Raw genomic sequence first — 10806 nt, forward strand, 5'->3', positions numbered from 1 at the left:
AATGTAACAAAGTAACTTCGTTACATTCAGTGGCGTAGCTTATAAAACATTCGAGGGTGGATTATTAAACATCCAGGAGGATTAAAAAGAGCCCTACTTAGCATAGTAGTTAAAGAATTTATCTTCAGGGTCTCCAAACACAAAATTCAACAATTATGTTGAGTTTTTTAATTGCATCTTTCGTATTAAAATGTAAACCAATAAAATTGTTTCGTAACATTATATTTGGTTCATTGCATTTTCCAACTGCCTTAATCAAATAAATATAATTTGTAGGTTACATTACTATTAGTTAGAAATTATTCGATAATTTCCATGTACTATAGATCAGATCAGCATTATAATCGCGTACGCCAGACGACACAAAATGACACTTATGAGGCTTGGTCGAAGTTGCATGCACAATTTCAAGTCTAGCTTATTTCTCACGTGCTATGTTAGGTATTTAAGTCAGGTAGTTGTCATTGATTTTGTCATATTTCTATAATTATGGTTTTGGTTAAGTAATTATTAATTTATTTACTACCAATTAAGGACTCCACATTATAATATGTTGCTTTTGTCCTATTAATTTGAATATATTCCAATATCACAAAAAGATAACTGGATATGGTTATAATTTATATTTATGGCATTTTATGTATACTGAATTAGCTTTAGACTTTGAAAATTATATAATGTGTTTTTAATTCAAATTTAAGTGTTTTATTAAAGCTTAGTTTAAATGGGTAGATTTATCGTATTTGAATTTATTTGTTAATTTCATTTGCTTGAGTGTTGTTTTCTTTTGTTTTTCTAAGAAAGTTGGAGCCTCTACACAGGCAGTTCCTTGCCTTTTGAGGTCCTATTTTGTTTTCTTGAATTTTGTTTATTGATGTACCCTAGCTGTATTAAAATAAAAAAAGACATGTTCATATTTCTTTAATAAAAAGTAACATTGTTTTATTTTTATTCTCATGTCAATTGTGTCTACAAACTAAGGAGCAATGTTTGTGTTTGTGCTTACAGTAAGGTATAAATGATGTTTATATAATTTTACTATTGTACATATTTTCAAGAAAATAAATAATTTTTCTATTCTATTCTAGATTATGACATTTTATTCGTTGTGCACCATCTCACATTTTGTAAAGTATCTTTAGAGTTATAAAGAAAGTTCAATATTAATATAATTAATTCGATATAATTTCTATGTTTTGCAGATATGTTCGGATATAAAACGACTCATTAATTCGGATATAAAAACGACTCATTAATTCGGATATAAAACGACTCATTAATTTGTAAGATAATAGAAATCAGAACCGTTCCGAACTGAGGTCGCTATCAGCCGCATGTACAGGGTTTGTCAGGAATGTTCGGGATTTATCGGTACTGCTCGGCTCTGCCCCCACTCTTTCTCTCCGCCTGTCACGATCACCCCATTGAAAACAAACGGGAGGAGCTCGTAGCGCGCATAGACCCTTTTACGGCCCTTACATATTATTCCACAAAACCCTATGCTATATATTAACTCCAATGTTGTGGACAAGGATAAAAAAAAACTACGCAAAATACATTAGTTATATAAAATGTGTATTATCAGTATGTAAAACATAAATACATTGTCATAATGCTATTAATATAATGGACAGCGTATTTTCTTACTTGTTGGACTTTGTCCATTTTGTAGCTTTTTTCGTTTGTTTCCTCTTACTGTTGCTGTGCTGCCTGTTTACATCTCTAACTCTAATAAATGTCCTGATTCTTGAATAAACGTGAACAGCTTTCCTTACACACATTAGGGAATTGTGCACTCAGTCTTTCTTTTAAAACTTTAACCACTCCGAATTCAGTACTAAACTTAAACAGGGGACCATGCAACTCTATAAATACCTTTTCAAATTCTTTAACAAAAGAAAGCCACTGTTCACTAGGTTCTGTAAGGGAGCCGTGAGATAGAGTTCTAATCCATGAGGGCTGCCCCTCCTCAGGAACAGAAACGTTTTCCACAATTTTTCCAAGATTAGGGTCTATATTGCGCACTCGGAAAGCGACGTAGCCAGCTGTGTACTTTACTGCCTCTTCCTCAGCCCACGTAGTTTCACTTTCATCGTTGAGGTCGTCTGAAATAAAAACAAAATATTGAAAAAGAGTATTGACTTGTTGGGGATGTAAGATCTATATAAAACGTATTTATAATCTAATTTTGATAATTTGTAGTCTATTAATTTTAAAACACCATTTATGTAGTTGACCCTAAAAAAATACGCCTTTGGAAAAAGATTGAAGTTCATTTTTTTCAATGCTAAATCAATGAAAAATGCATACGATTATAACGTTAAACCATTCAACCCGATAAAAATTCCTGTATTATTCTTTTATCATTAAACACCTTGGCTATAGTATATTAGTTTTTCAAAATTATTAGGGGTGTGCGAGTATTGGTTTTTGAAGTCGAATCGAGTTGAGTTTTAAAAAATACCCGTATGTTTCGAGCTGAGTTTTTTTAAGATTAAAATATACTAGTCATCTTGTTTCTACATAATCGTCATGACAAAAATCATTTTAATACAAATAAAAGTTACAATTTTAAGGAACAGTAATTAAAAAAGGAAGAAAACTTTCTACACTTTTAAAACACAACAATTCTTGACATTTATATTTTTTAAGCCTAACTTGTCTTTAGACTTATCTGGTTTTTAAATTAAAATGAAAACACAGCCCTTCTATACCTGTCTCATTTCATGATTATAATATTTCCTTTAAGTTACTCACACAAGTACATTTCCACTCATGTAATTGTCGACAAAAAATTGAGTTTGTTTAGTTATTTACTAGTTATACTATTTTATTTATTTATAACTATGTTAGAAGTATATTTTATGAAGATTATCTGACAATGTATTGTTCTCCTGCAACATGTCAACGTCTGAACTTGACTCCATGGATCCTATTTCTTCTGTTGTAAATGCCATTTGCAACAAGTCCGATGTAAGGTAAGCTGGAATTTCAGGACATTTCTCCTCAGACGATACTATGTTTAGTCTTCCTTGATGGAATAGGCATTTTGTTTGAAATCATCAGTGTTCTTAGGCGTGATATTACATCTGAAGGGCTAGGATGATCGTGGAAATGCCCCAACCCACGAAGCTGACCAAACAAACTTTCAAGAGCGTCTTGAGTGAGACGGGTAGTAAGTATGTATTTAATTCTATACTGCGCTTGGAGCTGCGTAAACATGTCCCTCAAAGATGTAATCGGCACTAAAATGCCTTTCTGAAAGGGAAGCAAGTTAGGTTTGCCTTTAACTCTCATTCTTTTCACTACATACTCAACTTGATTAAGTATAAGATTCTGCTCCTCTGCGTGTTCAGTCACACCCAAAAGCAATCTTAAGCGGGTGCGCTGAATCTAACTGTGGGCTGCTTGAACTCATTATGTCATAAAAATCATCCATTAGCTCAAAAAAATTTGCAGCTTGGTGGTTTTTTGTCAATAAGGCGATTGCTTTAGCTGTCGTTCTTGAAAGCACAGCTTTTGCAGGTCCAACTTTCTGTCTATCATTGCCTTTCAAAGAAAGATAAGCTGGATTCAATCTATGGCACAACTTAATCTCGCCACTGTCCTTCTCTAGCACTTCCCTTAAAATGGAGGAATCTGATTCTGTGCCATTTCCCAAAACTATGCCGCTGTCTAGAAAATGGTTTCGGAGCAGTTTGAAATAATGTGGCATGTCAGGAAAAACAAAAACCTGCCTCTGCGAGTCGTTTGGATTGGCAAAAGAAGTTTTTTCAACAGAAAATATTCAAGTAAGTCCACAAAGAAAGAAAATTGCTCCCTCCCATATCCGACACAATGGAGGTCACCAACAATCCAGATGACTCTACAGCTTCTATTATTGTCATCAGCAAACGATTTGTCCATTATAGCGTCAAACTCGAAGTAGACAGGTTGTTTCCAGTTAGATATTAGCCCTCTCACGATTAATACCTGTACTTTAGACGAAGGACCGAGTATTCTGTCCATCCCTGAGTCATAAACCACGCTACTATCAATGTGCATTTCGTCAAAATTAATAACACATAATCTGTCAAAATCTGATAGCTCCTCAAACCTTTTTTTAAGTAGGCAAAGTACATTCCGCAGAATACCTGGGAAGCAAGTAAACTTAGCGCACCATCTTTTAAGGGTTGAAGCTGATGGGAGAGGGAATGTAAATTTTTCCCTCCAAAAATCGTAGGATTTTGGAGACAGAGCCCTTATTATTACACAACGAGATATATCATCGCTTGTCCATCGCACTTGCTTTTCACCCTGTATAATTTTTATTTGCATAGGAGTCATATTTTTCTCAGCCCACTTAGTTAGAGCTTCTTGTTTTTTACAATTTTTCTTCAAAACACATAGTTCACTTTGTAAAGATTTTATTGTGCTCTTTAGCTTTTTATTGCTACAAGATAGTCTTAAATTTCTCTTAGCTAAAATTTTACTTTTACGCCTTGTTTGTTTTCAGGTGCGATTTTAAGATTACTACTTCAGTTTGTAGTTTTTCAGTTATTTTCGTTGTCGGGTGTTCCATCGCGATTCATCTCTGTACCAGTGCCACATTCTCCGGGATCTTGTCCAGGCCTAGCTTGCTTTTTCCTTGGACTTAATTGTTTCAACCTTTCTAACGCTGATGCTCTAACTGATCTGGCTTTGTTCCTGTCTGCTCGAAATTCAGAGTTTTGAGAAACTACATGTGCATTATTTGGCAGCTTTTGGGAAGGAACCGCAGATTTTCTTAGTATATTTTTTAACGGAAGACCCAAAAGCCTATTTTTCATGTCATCCTCATAATCATGGGGCAAGAAATGCTCACTACAAATACGAGCATTTTTTGAGTTAATTTCGTCTTTTCTGTAACATTTGGCGATCCATTGTTTTAAAATGTCACTGTCATTTGGAAAACGATGGTAGAGAACACCTACCTCACAGTCCTTCGTATTTCGGTGTCTGTTATTACACCCAGCAACAGCACAGCTCATGTTTAATATAGATAATAAATAATAATACTAACATATATTGCTAAATCACATTTCATTATACGAGCGATAGTTCCGCAGGAAAAACGTGAAAATCATAAACGCACTGTATAATCCGGCACATGTTACTTGACTTAAAACACTTGTCACCACAGCTAACTCTCGAACTGAACTGCTTAGCGCAACGATTGCAAAGAAACATGTGCTGAAAGCGTGGCAGGGTGGCAACCAGTTGACGTCACGCGGCCATCGACCCCTCCACTCCCTGGCGCGTCGGTATCTGCCAAACATCAAAAGAGTGAACGAGCCCTTTCTAGCTCTCCCCGGCCCTGAATATTATTACCCACAAGACAAATGTATAATGGTTTAACACTGCTGAACCAACTCCTAATAGATTTATTGGCATCATCGTTGAATTTGGTTTTTAAGGCCATGCATGGTTTTCATTTAGTATCTAGATATTAAATATGTGACCAGACAGAAAGATTTACTGACAGACGTAAATTAATTTTTTTTCAACCACTCGAGTAAGAGGCTTTGCTAACGCTCAAATACAAAAGCGTTGTAATGTCTCTTGTTGTAAATGAGACCAAAACCAAACAAATTGGGAGACTACCTGACCTTGAGATAGCTAACACCGCAAACTAGTTGAGGTTAATTATTGACGAAGGCCTCAGCTGGACCCCTCACATTAATTTCCTTTGTAACAATATAAGCTCAAGTCTCTTTGTAATTAGAAGGGTAAAGAGTATATGTGATACTGAAACAGCTAAGAATGCCTACAACAGCCTGTTGGAGTCCCATTTGCACTATGGTATTGCAGTTAGTGGAGCCACTACGGGAGGTAATCTAGAGCGAGTACTCCTATTACAAAAACGTGCAACTGGTGATCTCCAGTCCAGACAAACCTGCAGAAGAAGTTTCAGAGATCTGAAAATTCTAACCGTGGTTAACCAGTATATGTTAGAAGTCATCACATACCTATACCTGAAATCATCTGATTCCAAATAAAACGCAGCTCAGTTCCATAACTACAATACAAGGACACTCGGCTAACTATTGCCTCCTTATACACCATAATACTATGACAGATAAGAAACCCATCTACGCAGCAGCCAAGATGTAGAACAATCTCCCCCCCTCCAACATGAAAATGTTCTAGAAAACAACAGTGTCGTAATCTTCTTAAGAACTGGCTTCTAGATCATCCCTTCTACTTTTTAAATGAATGTTTTGAAAGGAAAATACTAGAAGATATGCACATTTCGTAGAAGATAAAACAACTCTTATTTTGTAAATATTTATTGTTTTTAATTCAATTTTGACGCAAATACTGTTCTTAGTGTTCATGATTTAAAGCACACTTGACTATTGACTATTGAAAGAATACTATACTTTTACATAGAGTAATTAAATATATGCAGCTATTTATTTTAGAAAAAGTTGTAGGTCTAGGGTGGATATTAACTTAAAATTCACTTGTAATATTTTCCTACACCTGAGTAATTATTTTCATATTATATTTTGGATTGCTTAAAAAGGTTTTATTTCATAGTTATATAGATCCATAATAGGCTACTTTACTTTAGCTAACTTTCCACTACGATATATTAAAAGGAAATGGTAAACGATGAATTGCTGAATGAGCTGCAGGCTCAGGTAATTTAGATCTATATATCACTTCAACTCATATTAGATCCTAGAATCTCTTCCTGATGTTAAACTCCCAGCATCTTTTAGTAGGCCGTCTTGAATTTTAAATGCTATTAGGGATTAAAATGTATCTGCAATCTCATGTTTCATGTTCATTAGTTACTATATAAATATAACTACTTGGATTGTAGATATTAATATTCAGATATCCAAAACGATATAAAATATTTTTTGATTAGTAAACTCCAAGTGAATGTTAAGAAAAAGTTTTACTAGATTTTTAACTATAAAGTATTATCTGGTTTGTGTTTAAATAAAAATTACAGTTCTAAATAAAAATAATGGATTTATTTTAAACTAGCAAATTAATAAGTTCAAAGTTTCAGAATTTTCTTCACTCTATTTTCCACGAAGAATTGACAAAATGTTTAGTAATTTTAAACGTCCTTTGGCAAGAAATAACAATATCAGTCAAATATATAAAAAAAAATTAGAGCTCTCTAAATTTATAATAAATTATTAAATTTCCAAAATACAATCAAAGTTATTAACAAAGTTCAATTTTAATTCACTTTTCTTTCAAGTTTGAACAAAATGTAACTTTTCTGATTCTATTGTGCTCTATTGTTCACCAAGAATCAGTTATGCAGATTGCTCTGTAGTTTCTATATACGAGTATATTTAATTTTCCTATAAAAAGACAATAACATTAATTTAATATCAGATCTGGAAGACTATTTCATTATAACGTACAATAAATTTGGTGCTTATATGAAAATCCCTCGGTGGAAAAAAAAAAAATTAGAAACACGCGCACTGTCATCAAATTAATTTACGATGAGTACCATAAGAAGGGCGAATATTATGAGCTGGCGGTTTTTATAGTTTCCCCTTCCCCCTTTCTGATGGACATCCGCGGCGTTCTCTCATTGGCTCAGCCGAATCCAAATTGAGAACAATAACCCTCTCAGAAATGACGTAACTGCAGTACACAAGACATGTTCTGGTCAATTTAAGGCAGTGAACCGCCTTCCTAATAATTTAAAGTTACCACAACTAACTTGCCAAAGGATTAAATATTCGTATTTATCCTCATTTTTCACAATTTAATTAAAATTAAATCCCAATATTTCTTTCTAAAATTTTCATTTAATTTAAGTTTTAATAAAACATCAACCAATGTAGCTTTGAATACGCTACAATAAAGGAGGTAAAGTCTACTAAAAAATTTATACAAAAATTCTTTTTTACACCTTTTAACAGCAATGTCATTTTAAAATTAAAATTATTTATTTTCAACTAAAGTTTTTTCTTATATAATACCTTATGACGTCAACCTGCTTCCCAAGTATTGTACCTATCATACAGATAAAAGCAAAGGTAACATGGCATATACCTGCCAAACGCATAGAATTCGACAATATATAGCCAGCCAAACCTTTTTGTTACACCTTGTTTACATTTATATCTTAAATTTGAAAATGTTGGTTAATTCACAAACACTCCAATAATGAAAACTTTTATATTTTTTTAACGCCTTTCGTGTTCAATGAACACATATATGACCCACATAACTGAAATAATAAAAGTAAAATAATAACACAAACAATTTAGACTTAAATACATGTCATTAAAAATACAAAGAGATAACATTTTAAAGGCCAGGAAGTATGTCGACTGTATATGTAAAAATAAATATTTAATTAGATTAAAGGCAGTAACTGTGAATCTTGGAGAGGTGCAGGCTCATTTTTTACCAAATCATTTTGTTTCTTCTGCATAAATTAGTTTCGTAAGCATCGTGGAATTTTTTGTTATTAGTTTCCTTTGATAATTTTACTTTTGAAAAGCAGTGTCAAGTATGAATTGCATATTTTGATCTTTCCTCTTGTTGATACTCCAGACATGCTTTATGTTTATTGACTCTCTTTTTATCTTCCTCTTTGTTTGGCCAATGTAATTTAAATTACAACTGTCACAATTAATTTGATACATTCCAGATTTTTCATCATCATCTATTTTATTCTTTGTATTTCCTTATATATTTTTAGTTTAATTTTGAAATTTGTGGATACATTAATACTGGCATGTGTTTTTTTTTAAGTTTTTCGTCATTTTTGTAGTAATTTCAAACAATAGTTTAAGAAATCATAAATTTTACTTAAATCGACTTCAATAATTGCGGTCATTGCTGCGTCTGAGATAATCGAGAACTGGTATTATTTGCGCGATGGCTGGGAGGAGGGGATGTACTGTTTGTATTAGATAAAGTAATCCGCAGCCAAGTCCTTTAGTGTAAGACGTGCTAAAAGGAGAGCACGTTCTACGACAATGCCTGGACACAAGACGACGTGACCTTATTGTCTTTTATTTTTACAGTATTTTTTTGGTTAACGTTAGTAAATTCGTGTAGCTTGAACAATTACGTATTTATCTACCTGTTCACACGATACCTAAAACACAAACGACCTTTAAACCTAGAACTTTGATTGAAAAATTTCTATATAGGCAATATTGAGTACGATGGCGGTGCATGTTATTTCATGGGATTAGGCTGAGCGTTAGCACATCTTTTTGTAACCATGATGGCAGCTAGAAAATCAATTTTAAACATGCAGAGATCCTTCATATGAGATTATAACGTGTGACGTGTTCACACAAATAGGTCATTGATAATGTAAAAAAATAAGTTACAGTGAAAAGTAAATTTAAAAAATTTTTAGTTAATTTTGTTATCAGCCCACTCTTGCATTGTAGTATACTCACTACCTCATTTTATTATTTATACACTTCTCTAAAACCATTTAATGAGCAAAATATTAATTTATCGTGTAGTCAGAAATTTCGAAAAATATTTTATCTGTAGACTTCAAAATTTAATTTAAACTTCATTGCTAAATACACAAGAATGATTTATATAATAGTGTATGTCCAAACACAACACTTAGTTTATTGGTATTGAAAACGGTCTTTCATTATGCTGTCAGGCAGGGAGATTTATATAACTTTTGGTGTGCGTAGGTCTGTCTGTATAGCTCATATCTCTAAAAAAGTGAGAATTGGTTTTCAATTTTTCATTCATCTTTATTAACGTTTCTAACGTGTATCGTGGTGAGTTGTACTAATTCCTTTTAATCACCAAAGTCATTGTTTCAATAAATAAACTTTTTAAATAACCAAAAGGTCCATGTTAAACTCGTGTCCTTCCTTGCGATATTTTTCTATTGGAGAGGTACTAGAGCCTTAAACCGTAAACTTTGGTTTCTTTTGTTCTAAGAAACCTCTTTAATTATTTTTTTTATATTAATGTATTATAGCTCCCCCCACCTGACAAAGAGGTAGTAAAATAAAACTAGTTTACTTTAATACTCATATATAGTATTAAATACACATAAAAAACTTAACCTGCAACCAAATGAAGTACGTAGTGCACTGTATAAGCGCTTTATAGTCAATATATTTGACAAATTAACATGAAAAATAATATAGTTTCATTGAATAGTCAGGAATAATCTTAGAAATTACTGTATTTCAAAATCCATGATCGTATATAAAACTTGTTGTGGCGTATTATTTCATGCAAGATTTTGTTCCAAGTTAACTTTAATACGATAGGATAAATACGTCACCTTTCAAGGTTTAGGTTGAAAGTTGCAGGATAAGAAAACGTAATGAAGCTGGCAGATGTGGGAAGAAGGCCCCTACTATCACGTGTGGCTAGGGCTTTTCTTTTTTTTTGTATCAAACCGTAGAACTAGTATGAACATAATCGAATTGAATTTTATAGTAATACATATGTAGTATACATCTAATAGTATATATGAAACTGGTATTGTTTCTCATAATACAATATCTACGATAACTAAACTGATTTTTAATATCTTTGTTGCCAAAACTTATTTTATTTCCAATACTACATGCGATAGTTTTCAACTGCAATATAGAGTACCAAATATCTATACATTTTGTTTCACATAGAATAATATGATAATCTGTTTTACAATTTGCATGATTAAACTAAAATCGTAGGTAGTTGGATTGTTTTTCATTTTAGTTATAATTATTCGTAAAAATATAATACTGCAACGTTAATCAATTTCAAAAAAGCGAAAAATCATTAAGTTTTTTTAAGTATAAAAAAGATCTA

This window comes from Homalodisca vitripennis, unplaced genomic scaffold, assembly GCF_021130785.1.
Source record: "Homalodisca vitripennis isolate AUS2020 unplaced genomic scaffold, UT_GWSS_2.1 ScUCBcl_2914;HRSCAF=8071, whole genome shotgun sequence".
Taxonomy (NCBI): domain Eukaryota; kingdom Metazoa; phylum Arthropoda; class Insecta; order Hemiptera; family Cicadellidae; genus Homalodisca; species Homalodisca vitripennis.